The following is a 21,022-nucleotide window of genomic DNA, read 5'->3' as shown; positions in this document are numbered from 1 at the left end:
GAGTCAATATGCGGAAAAGGCCGGAGGTAGGTGCAGAGGCGTGGTGCGTCGAGGTGGCCGCCAGCCGGCGCTTCACATGCGCCTCTCTCGACTGAATTTAAGCTACACTCCACAAACAGAAGCAAAAGCGTATGGTGGGGGACACGTTGCTCTAATTTATTAATATTCACTCACATATAATAATTCATAAGAAGGGGCGAGCCAACAAAATCTTGAAAAGCAGATAAAAACGGACACACGTATTCCAAATTTTCGTAGGCAAGACCAAGAAGTATGCTTCTTTCCCCAGAGGAAGGTAAGCTTGCCATCGAAAATTTGGAATACGTGTGTGGGTATCCATGTTTATGCATTTTTTTATATTTTTGCTGGCTAACGCCATGTTGTTCCTTCGTTTGAATTATATATATATATATTTATAGGGTAAATATCTGAATGAATTATTCTAAAGATCTGTGCCGAGTCCTAGTATTATTTTAAGTGTACAATATTTAAGCAAGAAAGTGATACACAAAATATGTTAGCCAAAAATAATGAATTATTCATTCGGTTGAAGCACACGAGATGTAGTAAATCGAACGGCGAAACGGAGAATCTCTGGAGGCTTAAAGACCGAATTTGGAATCAGCAGTGCACGTACACGAGTCTCTCGAGCTTGCGGCACATTAAGAAGCTGGTCGATATGAAAGCAGGCCGCCCTGACGCCATCGCACGCTGACGGCCGCTCCCGCCTCCGTGCGCGAACTTTCCGATCGAGGGGGATTGGCGTGTCGCTAGGAAACAGGAATATTACGTCACGACTTGCTTTTTATTGCATGATCGCTCGAAATATATGGGTGATTTTATATGGTATTCACGTTGACACACACGCGATGAAACAAATTCTTAATTTTCAATTTTATTCTGCGATGATGATGTTTTTAATGAGCAAATCCGTATACCAATAGCATCACCTCACCTTTCCACGTGTTCCCGTGCCCGCTTTCAACGGACTGACCTGACCCTGACGGGACAAAAATGGCAGCGACGATCCACCCAAGCACCTTAACAACGCTTCTACCCAAACAACACCACGCCATAAAGGCAAATTAATTCTAAAGCTAATATTGTCGACTGCTAGTAAAATTTTTGCATGCTGTGTTAATTCAATTAATCAATTTGCTTATAATAAAACAGAGTATTTTGTATATAGAGATAAAATCAGAGTTTTTCCGCCATAGCAGGGCAGTGAATTATAGTTTATAAATATTTGAATGTTAATTCCATACGGATTGTAAGTTACGTTTTCATCGCCTCAGTATCAGAAATGACCCGACACTAACTCGCAGTCCAGCCTCGAATCTCTTCTCGCGTTTAGGAAACCCAACTACCCAAATCCGACGAGATGTTCGATAGCATTCTCACGAGGCAAAAAAATTGAGATGAAAAGTTGAGATGTCTAGTTTCAGAGAAGTTCGTGGTTAGCCTGCCTCATCTCATGGGCCAACCAAGACGAAAACCAGAAAAATATCAAGTGCGTGGGGTTATGGACTTGCCTCAAGGAGCGGGTAGTATGTGCCTTTGATTCCAAGCGGAGTTCAAGACAGTTGAAACAACAGTAACTACTCTCAGTTTTGAGGCAGGTGAATTTACTTTTGATTGTATTCAAGGGAATCATTTATGATTTGTCATTGCATAAAATGTAATCGTATACAATTATCAATTACAAATTGATCGTTATAATTTTTCAAGTATCATTTCAGCATGAGAGCTTTTTTAAGCATGAGATCACTTTTTAGCCGTAAAAAATAATATACTCGTGGCATTTACGGAGAAAGAGCTAGAAAAGCAATCGCCAAGAGATCGGGTATACCAAGACAGTGTTTCTTTGTTTTAAGTGCATTTTATCAAATGTCGTCTGGTTCCCAGGTATCTCCTTCTCCGGTAAGGAGGAGGGTCCTCCAATTGCCGGATTGTTGGATTTCTGGACTGCCGTAGACTGCTTAGTGGAAGGAGGCCGGAGCCCACATCCTTCCACCAGGATTCACCCCATACGAGCCAACTAGCTCGGCAGGCTTTAACGACTATTACAAATGGACTATGGCATGCAATTATTATTGTTAGTTCAGGACTAATTATAAATTTATAATCATTTAAATGCAATTGGTAATGCAAAGGATAAATGGAGCCTTGATACCACATTTTAATAAAGTCAGAAATTTATATGTTATATTTAATAGTAGACTGACCTGGCATAACCATGTTTATTTGCAATCAAACAAGGCTAACTCAGCCCAGTACCAAACGAAGACAAAAATCTTTTCCCGCTTTATACAAGAAAATAGCTTTGCACTGATCCATATGTAGTATTTCCTATTGTTGACCACTTCTGCTTAGTATAGCATGATAACCTCATATTGATCCTCAACCTTAAGCTACAGAACCTCATTAAGTCATGTTTTAGACCATGAATTTATGAGGCACTGTAGCATAAGATCAAGGTTCAATTTGAGGTCATCATACTATACTAAGCAGCCGAAGTCAAACTGCGTAAGGTGAACATATTTCATCATATTTTCAAAGGTTAAAATGACATAGTTGTGAAAACCAAAGAAAATATATCCAAGCAGTATTTATCCATAGTTGTTTCCAAAAAAAAACGACACCCTAGCATTACACTAATTTTCACGAATAGAAAAAAACACCAAAGTGTTTAGAGGAAGAGGCATGGCTTATCTTCAATTCCCTCGACACTGTACCACATTTTATCAAAACTTTTGTCGCAGTAGCAGGTGATAAAATATGGAATGCATTAATTACCAACCACAATAACTATAATAGTCAACTCGAAGGTCGTTTTGATGGTTTGAGAGGCTATAAATAGGAGATAGAAGGCTCATAACGTTCTAAAGCTCTGAGAAGAATGTAAGATTCACGCACCATGGCAACGAGGGCGGTCAGTCCATTAATTCCTTAAGCCGCCCGGAAAGACATTCATCAGAGGAATCGAAAAACCCGCGGGTGGACAGAGGCGCCTCCTGGACTCGAAATTGGGCCATTCAGTCCGTAGTCAGCTCTCTACCCACTGGACTACAACAACCTCAGGAATGCTGGTCAAATAATTTTTGTTAAAAGTTTAATCTCCTCAATAAACTTTGAACAGAGAGTATAAAAATGTGTTAAAAAATACTAAATCAGATGCATGGTAAACCTATATCTTCATTACCAATGTCCCAATATGTGTGCCTTTTCTTTCTATTGAGTTAATTTTTCTGGCGTGTCATACAGATTCGGTTTTTCTTGATTAATACGTATGGACGATATACTTTCTGTTCACTCTAAATTCACCTTTTCCATGTTTGGTGCATGATATGTAGTGTATACATAACTGTCTATTTTGATTTCATGGCCATTACCTTTTTGCAACAGTTATAATGGTTGATATAGCATCAATTTGAATCAAGATGAAGCAAAGAAAAAGCATTTTAACACTCAGGTTTCGTACGGCTTTCCATATGTAATTAGATCGTGATTTGAAACCCTCTCTTTCTCACGTCAAAGGCAGCTTATAAAATGTAAGCTCAAAATTAACTAAAACTATAAATACTGACTACAGGGTACTATTAACGAACTGCGATTTTATCTACGTATCATCTTATTTTTAAAATATATCATTATAGAACTGCTTAAAATAGTTTCATTGTCTGATAAAAGAAATTACTTAAATTAAGATCGAACAGTTACATACTCCACTAACATTTATTTAACTTCCATATTAAAAATCACTTTCAAAATGCAAACTATGAATAAATTTTATGTGCGAAATGCACTCGTGAATCGTATAAAAAGGTGTTCACATACCGCATTACATGTCATTGTCGCAATCGCATCGGTATACATCTTAATATCGTATAATATCACTTCCCTATCGTATGATATCGCAGAGCAATTATCCCAGGTGATTAACTATCGCATCGCAATATCGCGTGAATATCTCATACATCGAAACCCCTCAACCAAAAGAGTTTATTTTAGGGTCCCTGGACATGTGGGATTTTCCGGAAACGAAAGGCTCGCAAAGTGGCGAAAGAGGCAGTGAGCAAGCCACTATCGACCATGGTGGTATTTAAGGGATGCGTTGCGAAACATAACGCTGAATGAGTGGAAATAACCTTGGGATTAGGGAACTGGCAATAATATCGCGCTGCTAAGCGTCCAAGTGTGGCCCTCTTCCTCCAAGAGCAGTTGCAGAGAGAAGATTCGCAGTCACGTCCTTAGATAGATAGAAGAGTTCCCTGAATCCCTCTCATAACTATTCGCCGTAGAAAATACACCACCTCGCTGTGACGAATGTGATTGCCTTCTTAGTGCCGGTATCTCCTGGCAGAGTAAAGTGCGAAATCTCTGGTACATGAGGCGGAAATAAACGAGGTGGACTAGAATACATGCTACATATTCTGACAACCCTGATCGTATAACCAGAATAGTGCCTTTTTAAAGGAGACTCATCTTTCTAGTACTATATAATGTACACAATTATATTTCAATTTTAAGATATATTTGCAAAAATATTGTTAAAACTCTAATTAGCTCGTTTTAGAAATTTAATTTTTCGCTTGATTTGGTTGAGAAGTGTAGTAATTTGATTGTTTCGCTCTTATCATATCCCTAATATTTGTACAAAATTTGACAATTTAGAGTTTATACTAGTGATAACTAAAATAATAATAATAAATTCTGCAAAATAGAGCAAGTATCAGATTTTCATAATTAGGAATTGAAATTTCGTACGACACATAAAAACATTTGGAAAATAAACTATTAATTATCAAGCTGTTTGCGGAGTAATAAAAAGAACAAAAGGAAAATCAGAAGAGAAAAAATTAAAATCTGAAAAAAGTTATTTCAGCTCTAAACCTTCAGTATGGCTCTGAATGTTGGATACAAGAAGTGTGGAAAGACGTGGGTCACAAGATGGGAGTTACAAATATTTTGATGCCAGCACATGTGGAGAGGCTGTTTATCAATGAGAGAAGACTTTAAAAGTGATGATTAGGGTTCTAATGATGTAAAATGAGCCCTGACGTCGACTAACCTACAAAACCCACAGTTTACAATTGGGGCAATTCCACGCAGCCGCGTTCGAGGCCCGCCACCTACTCCTGGCACTTAGGCATATCCGCGAGCACATATTTGTATTGCATGCTTGCAGACATCGCAGGGGCGCCCCGCTCGCATCCCACCCCCGAACACCCACACGGAAGGAGCGACCGAGCGTCGACCGAGTCGGCGGAAGTGTGGCGAGGGATATTCGTGCACTCGGAATCAACTCACGAACTGCCCTGGGCGGAGTGGGCATACCCCGACGACATTACGTGTTCGCCAACGCAGAAGTAAAAATCGCTCGCGACAAGAGAATCAGCGCGATCCGGAAACTCTCCGCTCTCTGGAGGTCACCACCTGATCCACTCACTCCAATCACTCCATCGACACCTCCCATCCTCTCACCACCAACTTCCTCAACAAGAGAGGCCAACTCATCGCCTTCTAACGAGTTCAGAGCAAGAGTCATAAATTTGTCAAAGTTGCAACCCGTGGAATTAGCAATGCTAGAAAAAGGTTTAAAATACGTTCCCAAACTTACCACTCTCGCAAACGGAGGTAAACTCGGGGAATCGATTGTGAATTAGCCCTTAGCAAAGTGTATCATGGTGTCAAACAACGTATCGCCAAGGAGATCAAGCTTCTGGTTTCCAGCTTTTCCAAAACATGTGTCAACAATCCCAAGTGCTCTGGACAAACACAGCAATGGCAGGTCGACCTCCGATGGCAACCTAGTCGTGCAAAAGCCGGACAAAGGCAACGCGGTGGCCATCGTGGAAAAAAAACATTTATATTTGGTTATGTAGGGAACTCTGAGAAACCAACAACATAGGTTAACTTCCTGGTGACCTCACGCCCAAATTCCAGAAGAATACGAGTCAAATAGTCAATCTCCTCGTGCTCAGTGCTTTCCCATCCAAGGAGACTCAAGCCCTCCACCCTCCCCGCTAATAGGCAACCCTGCACCGAACCCTTATTCTGTCCAACCCTCGCTACACCTTCCCCAACAGCAAAATTAGAGCCAACCACGACCCCTCCCCTCCAAATTCTCACCCCCTCCCAGAAACTGAGTACATAAGTACACTTTTGGATAATTTTCTGTTACTCATCTGAAGATGTTGCACCGCAACTTGGGTCGAATAATTTTTAATAAGGTTTTTATGTGACATTAAGCAAGTATTGAAGTTATTTTAAATAATTGTGCAGTTCCACGAAGTCACGCTTCAAGCACATTCTTATAGTTCAGGAGCCATATAGGGGAAGGGAGATAGGAGTAGAGATGATGAGATCTACCATTTTACATACAGGGACGATTTTAACTATATTTAGTGTCGATAAAATGCTTAGCTTTAAGGGGATTCGTCGATTATAAATAGAAGGAAAGCGTAACATACTTGGAGGCTCGAATTATTATAAAATTAGTGATACCACTAGCATCATCCCTTGAATGTGAATCATCAGTGGTAATTTGACCTAAAGTTTTTCAGTTAAACTTAGTCATCTGACTCATCTTGGATTTATTTATTGTTTCCAATTAGTCTTTGATTTATTGTTATCATTTAGAATTCTTTTTCTATTTAATAATTTTTTAGCCGACTTACTAATTTGACGTCACGATTCTTTTGACTGTATATCTACTCCTCTTTCCTAATAATATTACAAATTTAAGTTTTACAAAATATAGCCAAACCTGCAAAGCCAGCAGAAATTTGATGAAAACCTTGGGTAGTCCATGGTTAGCTATTATTTCCCCCGTGAACTCTATTTTGTGTAACCGGAAAGGCATTTTTGAATTTGAAGAGAAAGAATTACAAGATTTTTAAAGTTGTAGTATGGCTATGGCATACTACAGCTTCAATCTGTAAATATATTTTGGCAATGCTCTGTAAAAAGAGGATTTCAGCAGCAAAGTAAGTCTGTTACATTAAAGGAGCGAGAAAAACACGTTGAACGTCGAACACTTGCGGGTGAAGTAATTTCAAAACATGAAAAAATGGGAAGATTATCTAAGAGTTAGTTTGCGATGACATGACACTAAGTGAATTTTGTGTTGCTGCTGTTAGTTAGAGAGTTGACATTAAAGACCTAGAAATAAATGAATGAGAGGCCGGATCATAAATGAACAGTTGTAAGCTAGCAGACACGTAGGTGAGTCGAATTTTACCAGAAAGACAGAAATTACCGAAAGGGGAACTGTAAATAGACCTGAGTATGATGTTTTCACCATGAATGACAAAATTTGCCAGGGGAAATGCAATACAAGGCTCTTTAATTTACTTGGTGATAATTAATTGAATTATAAATGGTTTTAGGTATGCTTTAACCAAAATCAAGGCATCATTTTGACGAACTGATGGAGGATATGCAACCAATGAGTTTGCATCCTGGAGGACACATTGAGTCTAACCCAATTGTCTTGAGCCAGCGCTCATTTGAATAAGGAGTACTAGTATCGACTTGAACTTTATATTTGCCCGAGACCATGAACGAAAAGTGCCATTTGGATCTCGTTCGCCCTACCCTTGCAGAAACTGCGTCGGTTTTTTCATCAGTAAACTCTGGGGGTTGAGAAGTAACTATTGAAGTTACGATTATATTCTCCATTATTTTGCAAGAGCTGGATGTGAGGTAGATAGGTCAGTGATTACAAATATTTCTCTATCGCCTTGTTTAAATATGGGCGTGACATTGGCTACTTATTAATTTAGGTTAAAAATATATTTTAACAAAATAGTTTTCAGTTTGAATTCTTAACGTTCACCTTTATGGTAAAAAGGGAATGTTAACTTTCAGAATTACGTATCTCATAAAGTAAGTATACCGATCCTAGAATTTTTGGTGACGTTATAATAAAATGCGTAGTAGTTCCCAAAAACTTATTTATCAATTGATATTATATATATATATATATATATATATATATATATATATATATATATATATATATATATATATATATATACACACACACACACACACACATTCAAACACGAAATCCCGCCAAACGGCGAACAAATACTCATTTATATAGAAACAGATATAAGGAAAAGGGATAGGAACACACATAAAGGACGAGCACAGGAGAGGTCAGACATATATATATATATATATACATGAAAATATAATAGTGGACTCAATGTGGGAATATGGGCTTCCCGCTTATAATGAAAATTTTCATGCATTTATTTGAATTAAATTGTAGAATTATTACATACCATCCTCTTCTAAAATGGTATTTCATGGCTCGTTATTTTGACGGTGTATTCTGCAATAGGAATGAAAAAGCTTGATCAACTCTTTTTAAGCTACACCATTCCGGAAAAAAACGTAACCTTGGAGTTGGAAAAAGATATCTAAAACCTAACCAAACAATGACGCCACAGAGCCTTAGAATTAAGTGTCTACCGGAAAGTCTCTCGCGTGCGCGCGTTCAGTACACGCGCGCAAACACGCGATTCGGCCCAACCACGGAGAGGGGCCGTAGACGGGTGGGGGAGGGGGAGTTGTCCGGAAAGTATGCCAAGACTTCGCAGGCCGTGGCCGTGCGTGTGGCAGAAAGGGGGGAGGGGGGAGAAGGGATGGTGGGGGCGAGGCGCCAAGCGAAGTAAAAGCGGAGCCCACTTAATCATCGCACTGCGGGGAAGGGGAGGACTTATAAATACGCATTCGCTAAGAGAGGGGGAGGACCGCCCGTGCGGCGGGCGTGTCTGTGCACTGGGGGAGGAAGGGTCCCCCGTGCTTGCAGGCGAAAATGTCGCCCACACACACACGCACACAAACGCCCGCTATTTCTTCGTTTCAGTCTTTCATAAAAGAGCGCGCTCACAGAAGGCGTCAAAATAATCGAAAGGGGAAATACGAGATAGCATCAAGCTGAGACCAGCTCTTGAGAGAGGAAGAGGAGAGGGAGATGTTGCTCTCAGGGGGGAGGACGGCCCCCTCAATCGGTCCGGATGTGACGGAAAGTGGACGGGGGTCTCACAGGGAGACGGCGCGCGCATTTGAGGGCATGAAATATTCGCTCGAAGAGGATTTCAACCTCGTGTTTCAGCTGATCAAAAGACAACCAATTGAGATCTGTTTGAAGGCTGCCTGAATCGGTGAGTCCACAATTGAGTGCGCCCCGAACAGTCCGAGAGCAAAAAAGGGACTCTGCCGAGACTCAAGTACCACGAGGCAGCGATTCATTCTATCCAGGGCCACTTGACTTCGAAGGCCGTTGAAGAATCGATGCGCTCGGGAACTAGCGCAGGGTCCACAGGAATTCGAGGAGGTCGCCCCTCATGTGGGTGCCACCACATGAGGGGCGTGCCTCGCTCCGTCCTCACATTCTCCTATCTCGTCCATCGCCGAGCGCATTCAGCATCGCACGTCAGCCTTGGGGACGTGGCCGTTTCGGCTCGCAGCGGGCTCTAATTGAAAAAGATTGGCAAAAATTCATATCTTCGTTATGTTGGCAAATCTGCCAAGGCACCATACTTATTCTAAATATTCCTCATCTCGATTGCGATCGCCCTGTGTTCGTAGCTCTTACACGGTGGTCTCTAGAAACATAGAGTTGGCCTGGTTCCTTAACTGTCTAAAATGCTGGGAAATTGACACAGATGTACATGTACATTGATGTACACAGATGTACATGTACATTTTATGAAGCGGAATTAGATGTGAATATTCTGTAAATCTTAAAAAAGAACGTTAAATAAAGCCATCGCAGTCGATATTCGCGAACTCATATTCAAATTTATCGAATGTAAATACATTCAGAGAATTTCACGCTTCCTCACCCACGTGTTCTGCAGATATCCTTTGCATCTTTCAGTTCATGCAAGCAGATAGCCATTCGGATGGAAAAGTAAAGGGTTTAATTAACATTTTACTGCATAAAAACTTTCTTAGAAATGGATAGGCATAGGCTTTTTTTTTCTTGGCCTGATCCTCCTTAACGTCCCTGACAAATTACTCCACAAAATGAGCACGCAAAATTCAACTCAGGGGTTTTGAAGATTTTATTATTTCCGTCGAAGAGTTCCAAGGAATAATCGTCAAGAACCAATCAATCAATCATTACTCACTTGCAACACGAACTCGTTCTTCACGACGGACATTTTTACCGCGTTGGAATTCATTACACAACACAATACAATCGTACATTTCATACAAGCATATCTTTCTAAATCAACCTTCACAATACGTAAAAATGGAAGATTGCAATGGATATCTGACAATTAGTGTTTCGTAGAAAACACTTTAAAATGCCTATAAAACGAAAACCTGAGACATTTTCATCACTGCGATATACAGCAGTAAAATTCGCATCTTTAAAATAGAACACTAGAAAAAGGAAATGTGCCTAATCTCACATGGCCATTAATCCATATTGGTGTCACCAGTGTCACACTGATGACATGAACGTTAGCCGAAAGGCCTGTATGACGCAAGGAACTAGTCTATTCTCTTGACATCCATCCTTGAGATTTTATCGAAGTCAAGATGATGGGGGTGGGGGGCCGACTTTATCGGGGTGTCGATCGAGATTGAGTGCATACACCGCCACGAAGAGCTTCGAGGGAAGGAAGCGGCGAGGCGCGCGGAGAGTTCCAACCCTCCCTTCCCGTCGCCAAAGAAAACTGAAAGCATATTCATCGATTACTGTAAGGAATGAAAACCGGATTTTTTTAATGGCCGAGAAAGAAGCGGGTACATTGGAAACCATGGATTACTGACAAAGTTCTCGGAAGAGAGAAGAAGGTAGAAAAATTCTAGGAATAAAGAATAAGTGTGCTACCGAAGGTTGAGTAATTAAAATCAACAGAAAGGCTAGGAGGGTCATAGAAGGTTGGATGAAGGTTATCCGTATGAAGTGCAGCGTGACATTTTGCAGGGAAAAGTCGAAGTAGGTCAACAAACCATTAAATGGACGAAGAGCAAATATCAATATCATTCGGGATTACAGCGGTGGATTTTCTCATTGATGATGAAGACAAAGCAAAGAGATGGAAAGAGCATTTGGAGAATATTTATGATGAAAAGAATTGCATGCAGGAATAGCGGAAGAAAAGGAGGGATATTGCCGACGATAATGAGAAAGGAGACTGCAGAGAGGTAGATCCCTTTTTCTTTAAAGCGGATTGGCATATTTTCCCGATATGCCCACCCCATGAAAGGCGTGGTGTTAGGACAATCCCCGAATATTAAAACTGACCTGCGGTAGTTAATGCAGATCGCTTGAGCGTAGCCCGCAATCTTCCGGGTTCCTTATTTCCCCGCAATCCAACGTTTACTGCTAATCGACTAAGGTTGCTTCAAATCCGTGAGCATTGGTCATTAACGTATATTAAAAATAGTAGCGGCCTTATTACACGCCCGAACTTACATCTACTTCTGCAACACCCATCAATAATTACTTTTTGTTTGAGATATGACGAGAAGAGTCTAATCCAATGTATCACTTCCTCAATGATACCACAGCATCTAAGTTTGTGTATCAGTCTATTGTGAGGGACTTTATCGAAGGCTTTTTTTGAAATCCAAAAATACCGCGTCCACTTGTGTGTTGTTTCGCCCGTTTTAAGAATATCGTGAATAACAAACCCCAATTGTATTTCTCAAGATCTGTTCTTCATAAATACGCGCTGGTTATGGCTTATTATCTTCCCGCTGTCGAGTTATCTCATAACTCTACTAGTAATAATGTTTTCTTATATTTTGTATGAATTCGATTTTAAAATTAAGGGCCTGTAATTAGTGGGATTCTCACTATCGTCTCCCTTATAGATGGGAGTTATGTCAGTAAGCTTCCCATCGTGAGGTACTGAGCCTTCTTCGGTTGACCAGAGAAAATTTCTTTTTAAAACGGGGAAACGTCTTCAGCTATTTCCTTCGATATATTTAGCTGCTATTTCTTCCGGATCGGGTGTTTTTTTTTGCTTTGATACTATGGAACTGTTGCTGGAATCCTATCGCTTTTCCTTGGGTACATTCCTTATTTTCTTTATTTATAAAGATACACATATGAGGCGCATAAAGATGCACACATGCTACGATTCCTTGTTAGTGATTTAAAAATCTACTCTTAAGTGTTTTTTGTGAATATATATATATATATATATATATATATATATATATATATATATGTATATATATATATATATATATATATGTATATGTATATATATATATATATATATATATGTATATATATATATATATATATATATATATATATATAAATATATATATATGTATATATATATATATATATTCTGATTCTAGATTCTGAAGACGACAGCCAAGCTGTCGAAACGTCAAATAACAAACTGTGAGTGTCCTTTCTTTGTGTCTCTATATTCTAAAAATCTACATCTGTGTTTTTATATATTTGTGCGTCGCCGAAGAGCGTTCCATTTCGAAGATATTTTATATATACTAGTATATCGTTCTGACTAGTATATATATATATATATATATGTATGTATATATATATATATATATATATACCGTGGGGGTAGATAACATTCCCGTGGAACTTTTAAAATGCTTAGGAAAATGTGGGAGGAAGAGGCTATATGGGCTGATCCGTAGCATTTATGAGGAGGGAATCTGGCCGGAAGACTTTGTGAGAGCAGTTTTAGTTCCGATTCCGAAAAAGGTAAAGGCCACGGCATGTGAGGACTATAGGACAATTAGTTTGATATCCCACGCAGCTAAAGTTGTTCTCAGGATCATAAACAAAAGGATAGAGAATAGGGCCAATGATTACTTAGGGGATGACCAGTTTGGGTTTAGGAAGGGGGAGAGGTACGCGTGATGCCATTGCAGTAATGAGATTATTAATCGAGAGGAATATAGAATACAACCAGGATGTATTTGCCTGCTTCGTAGATTTCGAAAAAGCGTTTGATAGAGTGAATTGGGAAAAAATAATGAGTATATTGCAGAAAATAGGAATAGATTGGAGGGAAAGGAGGCTAATCCGCAACCTGTACATGTCTCAGACTGCTCAGGTGCGGGTGGGAAACGGGGAGTCAGGATGGGCAGTGTTAGGAAGGGGTGTAAGGCAGGGTTGCCCATTATCACCGTTGCTGTTCAACCTGTATGCAGAGGAAATGATCAAAGAGGCATGGGAAGAACTAGAGGTAGGAATGAAAGTGGGCGGGGAATTCGTAAAATCAGTTAGGTTTGCTGATGACCAAGCTTTAGTTTGTCAGTCAGCCAAGGGGCTGCAAGCATTGCTGAGTGAATTGGAAATTCAGTGCGACAGGTATGGGATGAGAATCAACATTAATAAAACAAAGGTTATGCGATTTTCTAGAAAGAAAAAGGGCAAGCTTAACATTAAAATAGGAGGGCAAAAACTAGAGCAGGTAGAACAGTTTACGTATCTCGGTAGTGTTTTGGACCAACACGGTCAAAGTAGTAGGGACGTAAGGAGAAGAATTGCGCTAGGCAAAGAGGCTTTCACGAGGAGGAGGGAGTTGATGACGGGGACTTTGAGTAAGGATGTTAAGAAAAGACTCGTAAAAACTTTGATATGGAGCGTAGCTATGTACGGCGCGGAAACGTGGTCATTGAAGCAGGAGGATAGACGTAGACTGGAGGCTTTTGAAATGTGGGTGTGGAGAAGAATGGAGAAGGTGAAATGGACAGAGAAGAAAACAAATGAGGAAGTACTTGGTATGGTGGGCGAAGTGAGGGGTTTGTTGGGAGCAATCCTATGGAGGCAGGAAAAGTGGATGAAGGGGGTGTTGACCGGCAGTGGGATGTTGAAGACTGTGATAGAGGGTAGAATGTTGGGCAAAAGAGGAAAGGGAAGGAACAGGATAGGGATGTTGGACGGGATGAAGGGCGGAAGAAAGTACTCAGAGATGAAGAGGGACCTGGTGTAGAGTAGAATTTAGGGTTGTGTTTTGTTAGTAGTCACAAAATATTTGTTTGGTAGTTGTGTCCATCGAAAAACCTACCTTAACCGGTAGATTACCTTATAAATAAAAAAAAAAAAATATATATATATATATATATATATATATATATATATATATATATATATATATATATATATATATATATATATATATACACACACACACACACACACACGAGGGTCATCCGGAAAGTAGTGCCCGTTCGTGAAATAAAGACACAAAAGTAAATATTAACAAACATAAAAAATTTTATTTGAAAGAGGATACTTTAAACTACTTCTCAACATAATCTCCAAGCAAATTAAGGCATTTGTCATAACGTGTGACAAGTTTCTGTATTCCTGCTGCATAGTCCTTCGCCGCCAGCTCATTGAGATACGCGAGGGACCCATCTTGCACAAATTTTTGCATAATGCAGATGGTGTTTAACAATTTCATGAACAATTGTTCGAGAAACATTGGGAAAATGCTCACAGATGTCATCAATTGTGACGCGCCGATCGTTCCTCACGAATTCGTCAACTGAGCTCACCAGTTGGTCTGTAATGACAGACGGTCTCCCCGAACGCTCATCGTCGTGTGTGTTCCCCCTCCCCATGTTGAAGTTGCGACACCACCGCCGAACAGACGACTCGTCCATTACATTGTCTCCATACACCTCCTTTAATTGGCGATGAATATCACATGGGCGAACGTTTCTTGCATTGAGGAATTTAATCACTGCCCTCACTTCACAACTGGCGGCGTTCTCAAGTTTTTTAAACATTGTAAACAATCACAGAAACAACACAGGCAATGCTAGCGTCACGCAACTTGGCTCAGAGAAGGCAGACAAGCCACTGAAATTATCTGACCTCGTCCAGCGGCTACTCGCGTCGTCAGCACTTCATGCGGCACGAACGGGTACTACTTTCCGGATGACCCTCGTATGTGTATATATATATATATATGGAGGACTTTTTCAGATGAATCTCTGTTTTTGGCAGATTTTCCTAAGCAGTGAGAGCCCTAATCAATGGACGGTTTATTAATATCACCCGTGATTATAATTAAACTGTTGCTATTTTTGTTGTTGAAAGTGGATATTAGGTCGTCGAACTTATGTAGAAAATCTATTTGGAATCTGGGGGTCTATAAAATAAGCACACGAATAGGCTTCTGTCCTTCTAATCCTTTGCGCTGCAACAAACGCTTTCCAAATCATTTTCGTCGCATGCTTAACGTTGGCTACTGAGTTGTGAATTTACCGAAATGAATACTCCTCTATCGAGTGTCTTTTAGAACTAGATTAAATTCGTCATTGAGCAGACCAAGGAACCTTTTGAAAAAAACTCACTCATAAATCTTCCGCTAGCCGTTCCAATGACTATCCATGTCTTTGTACTCACCAAAACTCGATAATTATCAGATATTTTGTTTTTTTATGCCACAGCAATTTAAAATTATAATTTTTACTCAGTCTAACACAGTTTCAATGAATGTGCTCAGAGTCCTCTCAAAATATTTCGCGAAGATTCGTTCCTAACATTTATACTACTCTAATATTCACCCATATGACTGGTAATAACATTAAGTAATTTACTATGGCACTCATTGCGGTACATTTCACGTACTAATTTCGCGACGGAAGACTTTTACTGAAAGATCTTAAGAAATTTTCATTAATTTTTCTTGATTTTCCTTGACTTCCCAAAAATAAGACATAACTATACTGAGCTATCATCCTGTGTTGCACGGAAGGTCACACACCTTCACGATAACTTCTACGAAGCCTTATCGTATAATGTACACCCGAACGATGTAGAGGCTACCGACATGATGCAAGGGCATGCCGCAAATCAATAAAATTCATGAAGTTCTTCTGGTGTTGTCGTCCATTCCAAACGCTTCCAATATCTTGAACAACTTGTTTCATTCAACGCTGTCGAATGCCTCATCCAATTCCAAAAATGACTCATTTATTTCTTGTTTGCGAGTACCATTTCTTCGTCCTGTACTTTCAAACTTTGCTTCTCTTGTTCCTCAGTCTTTCCTAAATTCGAATTGGTTATTCGTGTTTTTTACTCTATTTTTCCTTCCGGTATTCTGATAATTATTTCAGTATTTTCGATTCATAGGACATGAAGCTTTTATTCGGTATTCTTCACATTAACCTGTCGTTGGTTTCTTTGCTATTGTAGACATAACTTTCTTTCTGAAGTCCTCAGATAGTTTTCCACTGTCGCTTCGATTATTTGGAAGATAGTATCCTTGACCCCAAATACATTGATTATTTCTGTTTATTATCTATACTCTTGGTGCCTTTGTGCTCTTCAGATCTGCCAAAGCTCTATCCAATTCGCTTCTCTGCATGATCGTGCTCCGTTCATCTTCTACCATCAAGATTTCTTCTTTAACCAAGTCACCTGCAAGTGGTTTGGGCCCTTGTTAGAGTAATTAAATGCATTGCTTCCATATTGTCCCAAATTTTTCTTCTTCCATTTATATCTGTCCGTTAGATTCTCGAATGTTTTGGGATATTGTATTTGTTTCTTCGAATGTTTCTTCATTAGTTTATTAACCATTTTATTGTTTTCCATCTTTAAGCTATCTCGTTTTCTTCACAGAAGATTTTTATTCACTCCTCCTTAGCCTTCTTGAACTCTCGTACGACTTGGTTCCGCTACTAAAATAAAGGGTTTCCTCGTTAGTAATTGAATACCCGTATCTTCTTCTTACCTCTACGAGGTCTCTTATTTTAGCTTTTATTAATGGCCGCTTAAATTTCCCTTAAACTATTCACGATTTGCTCATCTGGTACTTAAGTTATGACATTTTAAATTTCTTTCCATCGTTTTTCTACGCTAATCTCCTGTATTCCTTCTATTTTTCTGTCGATGATCGCGGTCAACCTTTCTCTGACTTGCTTTTTCTCCAGTAACTTTGTTTCCCATCTGGGTTCCTGTGTCACTGTCGTCGTCTCCTTGTATTGCAGTCAGCATTTATGTCCACCAGGATGAGTTCCCTATTTATATCTGCGTCGGGGCAGGTCTTGCATTGCTTCAGTTGGTCCTCATATCTCGTTCTGACTAGTATGTGGTGAATTTGGTTCTTTCCCTCGTTGCTCTCATTACCCATTTGTATCTTCTTCTCCAACGTTGCTCGAATAGGGTATTGCCATTACCATGGTTTTCTCGTAACGGAATTCTATCAGTCCTTCTCCCCCAGCGTTTCGTTTTCCACATCTTAACTCTGCCACAACCCTTCCCCTTCGGCCGTCTCCGACCTCAGCACTCCGGTCTCCCATCATCATCATTGAGTTTTTCTTCCTTTTGACGGCTTTATTCTTCCAACTTCTTTCAGTTCGTGTTATTCATCTGCTTCCTCTTCTGAATGGCTGGGCGTTAGCTTATACGCCTGCTCTACCGCACCGACCGCAGGCTCTTCCTCTAACCTTACCCTAAGAATCATATCATGGTATTGTATTGCCAGCACAAGATTTCATTCTTCTTGCTATCTTCCGATTTTCTCATGAATGATGATATATCACCGTATATCCCGCGCTGCGGAAGTCTTCGGCCCCGACCCATTTAATCTCGCTCCCTTCAGGGAAGCCTATCCCCAGTCTGTCCGTCTCCATCTAAGCATATGCCAATTTCCCACACTAAGCTAATGGTCTATGCTCTATTTCCCAGTCCTTCACCTTGATTGTAACCTTGATTAGTCCTCACCACCCAGTCTGCTCCGGGACTATATTACTTCCGGAATATTTTACTGTGGGAATGCCTTCACATACAGGAGTGCAAGGCTGCAACGTCTAGTTAAAAGATGATGGCTCGTTGCCTTCCTCCACATAATACTGCAGTTGACTCCGTTGCTTTCACTCTCACTGACAGATGTAGAAGTTGATACCTGGCCCAGTTCGTTTAAATGAATATACTTTGTAACTTCCACACAATTTTTATTCGTACTACCGGTTTCAACGCAACGGCGTCATCATCAGGACGCAACGGCGTCATCATCATCATTTGGTACCTGATGATGACGCCGTTGCGTAGAAACCGGTAGTACGAATAAAAATTGTTTGGAAGTTACAAAGTATATTCATTTAAACGAACATGAACCTCCACAAAGTTGAGCCCGAGACCATAGAATTCACCTGGCCCAGTATTCGTGACCCATGCTGTCCTTCGACTATTTATGTGTTTTTTCTCGGAAGTATCAGAAATATAATTTTTTCAAAGATACACATTTTTAGCACCTCTCAGTGCCGAACCTGAGTATCTCCCGCATACTTATATGAAACTTATATGGAACACAGAACAAAAAAATTGATGTTCTCAGCTTGCGTTGACACCGGAGGTCGTCTTGATCATAAACGTACACTATTCGATCGAGTTTCTGCCCATTAAAAGGTTTAAATTACTCGAGGCGCGGCGAACGTCTCTTACAGTCCTCCTCACAGGAATGCTAAGGCGAAGTCCACTTTTTCATCACAGTTTTGCCAATCTAAAGGGAACATTTTAAACGGACACATTTCTCCACGAGGACTGTGCTGAGCGGTGACTCACGTGTTTACTTCGCCAGCCGTAGACCGCCGACTGATAGGAGCAGCTAACCATGGAAAGAGACGCCGTTTTATCAAAGGTTTCCGTTACACGAGTTCCGCTATACTCTCGTATGGTGTAGCAAATGCTAAAGTAGGATGAAGCGTGCGTTCGATGGCGATGTTTCGTTCGCTTTTACTAAAGTCTGGTTTTTATTTGCATAGATCTACAGACCTCGTACATGAATTGATACAAAAATCTGAGCCTGCAGTTTGGAATTAGGAATAACTAAAACAAATTATGAACACAAATATAGGATATTCATCGATTAGAAAAACCTTGAGGGCGTTGTATATTATTGGGTGGAACAGTATAATCCATGTAAGGCATCAAATTCTCCTAAAATAATGTTTTCACCTCCTGCCTTTCGCCTTCAGAATATGTTGCATGCATATTTAGGTTTATATTGACTGATGGTGAGAAAAATAAAAAAGGTAGATGGTCTAATATGAGCCCGGAATATAGGAAAATGGGAGAATGCACGAAAACATAGATGAAGCAGTCGTATTAGTAATTAGGGAAGAGGCGACCGAGCGCTTCGGTCATTGGCGTCATTACGGATAGGTAAGGGTAGGGTTTAGTAGAAGTAGGGTTGTCAGGTACCACAAGGGTGAAAAGAAACCCGGCGTCTATATTATCCTGATCTTAGCGAATGAAGCAGCAAGGGATCCGTGCAATTCAACGTCCGATCTGACGGACGGCGTTCTTCAATGGAAGTGTACTCCACATCGGAAATTAGGGATCGAGATTCCACTGAATAATTCTATCATTTCCGGGATTTGAACCCTGGCCCTCGGGGTGGGAAGCCAAAAGTAGCTGATAAATTTCCTATTGTTGAACGCATCACTATTTGCACGATTTTAATGGAAAAGCTGCGATATCACATATTGTGTGCAAGGCGGTCACCGAAATTGCTTACCGACCAGCACAAAGCGCAAAGAATGTTGAGTGGACGATCGTTTTTTATTCCTATCGACAAAACGTTAATGACTTGTTTTCTAAATGACTTGTTCTTGCTTTTGAAACAGTTTGAAACTTACTTTTATCGAGTTGTGATGACGAGGAACTCGAGACCGCCGTTTCCAACGGGTGCGATTCCCAGGCGGCGAACTTCGATGCTGAGAGGGATTAGAGAAGCTTGTGCAGCTTGACGAAAAGTGCTTAGAAGTGAACGGTGATCATTTAGAAAAGTCAAGTAGCATTTTAGGAAACTAAAACAGTCAATAGAAACGCTTTCTAGATATTATATTTTCTGATGATCGAACTCACCTAACTCAAAGAATAATCCTCGTCTAATTCTTATCAAGTTGTTGTCAAATACTGAAAAAACACAATGAACAATGGGGATCCACTGGTTAATTTAATAACATTTACTTATTTTAAAATATTTTTGTTTCATGCAATTATATTTTTCAAGTTCTTCACTACGACATGCAACTTCATGGAACATGAAAATGTCTCGATTATACTCGATTGAAGTGACAAAGTTCGCCAAGCCCGTTAAATATTGAGTGACCTTTTTTTGAAGAAGTTGCGGAATGTTTTGGTGTATTTCTGTCGAGAGGAGGAATTGAGACGGCGGCCGCGATCGGAAAGGGAAGAAGGGATGGCAAGTTGGATGCGCGGCAAAGGGTGGCAATCGTTGAAGAGGAGGCATTATTGGTGGTTGGTGGGCTTGATGTGGACGGAAGTGTTGCATTGGTTGTTTTGAAGTTTGAATATTGGTTATTATTATGTCTAAAAAGTCGATGGTGGTGCCAGAACTCGTAGAATCAAAAGGACATCGAGGAGGAGAGGCTCTGAGATGAACTTCAAGAGCAGAGGAATCGTGTCTGTCGGGACAAAGGAGGATGCCACAATGTAGTGGTGGCAATCGCCCTGCCGATAATGCCTTTATCCTTCAAAGGTGGCAATCACTTTCACTTTTTGCTATTATCTAATTTGACACACTATACGCAAATAATCCAAGTGTATCAAATTCTACCAACAATACTCCTGTCGTAGTGATTCCAGCTTTTCAATAAAGATGTACGTCCATGTATCTAATTGGAAGATAATTTCCTCTTCAAAAAATGAAATATCACATCCACTCCGCACCAGTATTCTACAATCTCAGTGTTGGGGTTAAGAGTTTAAAACAATTTTTTAAATAGAAATAAAAAAAACTTTATCAATGAACGCGACATTTGTTTGGCACACCCATGGATGCATCGCGTCACGACATCATCAAAAAGATAAGCAAGTCCCTTGGAGAATTAAGTTACATATTTCGATTTCACTCTTTCCAAAACTGATACCCGATACCACTGAATTGACGAATTTCCTGTTGAAAGGTGAGAGCAGATGCAGCATAGTTGCATTGTGCAGATTTGCATGGGGGATTGTTATTTCGTGTTCAACCACCTCAGGAGGCTAACACCATGGCTCCCGAAGACT

At 40.2% G+C, this 21,022-nt stretch overlaps 1 protein-coding gene across 1 annotated transcript in view; it reads right to left on the bottom strand.

Annotated features, from left to right (window-relative positions):
• The window catches only part of LOC139694004 (WSCD family member AAEL009094-like), a 72,360-nt gene that overhangs the window by 19,437 nt on the left and 31,901 nt on the right, over positions 1 to 21,022 (bottom strand). The gene's annotated exons all lie outside the window — the stretch shown is intronic.

Source organism: Hetaerina americana, unplaced genomic scaffold (assembly GCF_022747635.1).
Source record: "Hetaerina americana unplaced genomic scaffold, ioHetAmer1.1.p SCAF_5, whole genome shotgun sequence".
In the NCBI taxonomy this organism is placed as follows: domain Eukaryota; kingdom Metazoa; phylum Arthropoda; class Insecta; order Odonata; family Calopterygidae; genus Hetaerina; species Hetaerina americana.
The sequence above is the reverse complement of the archived record's forward strand: the minus strand, read 5'-3'. Positions and strand labels throughout refer to the sequence as shown.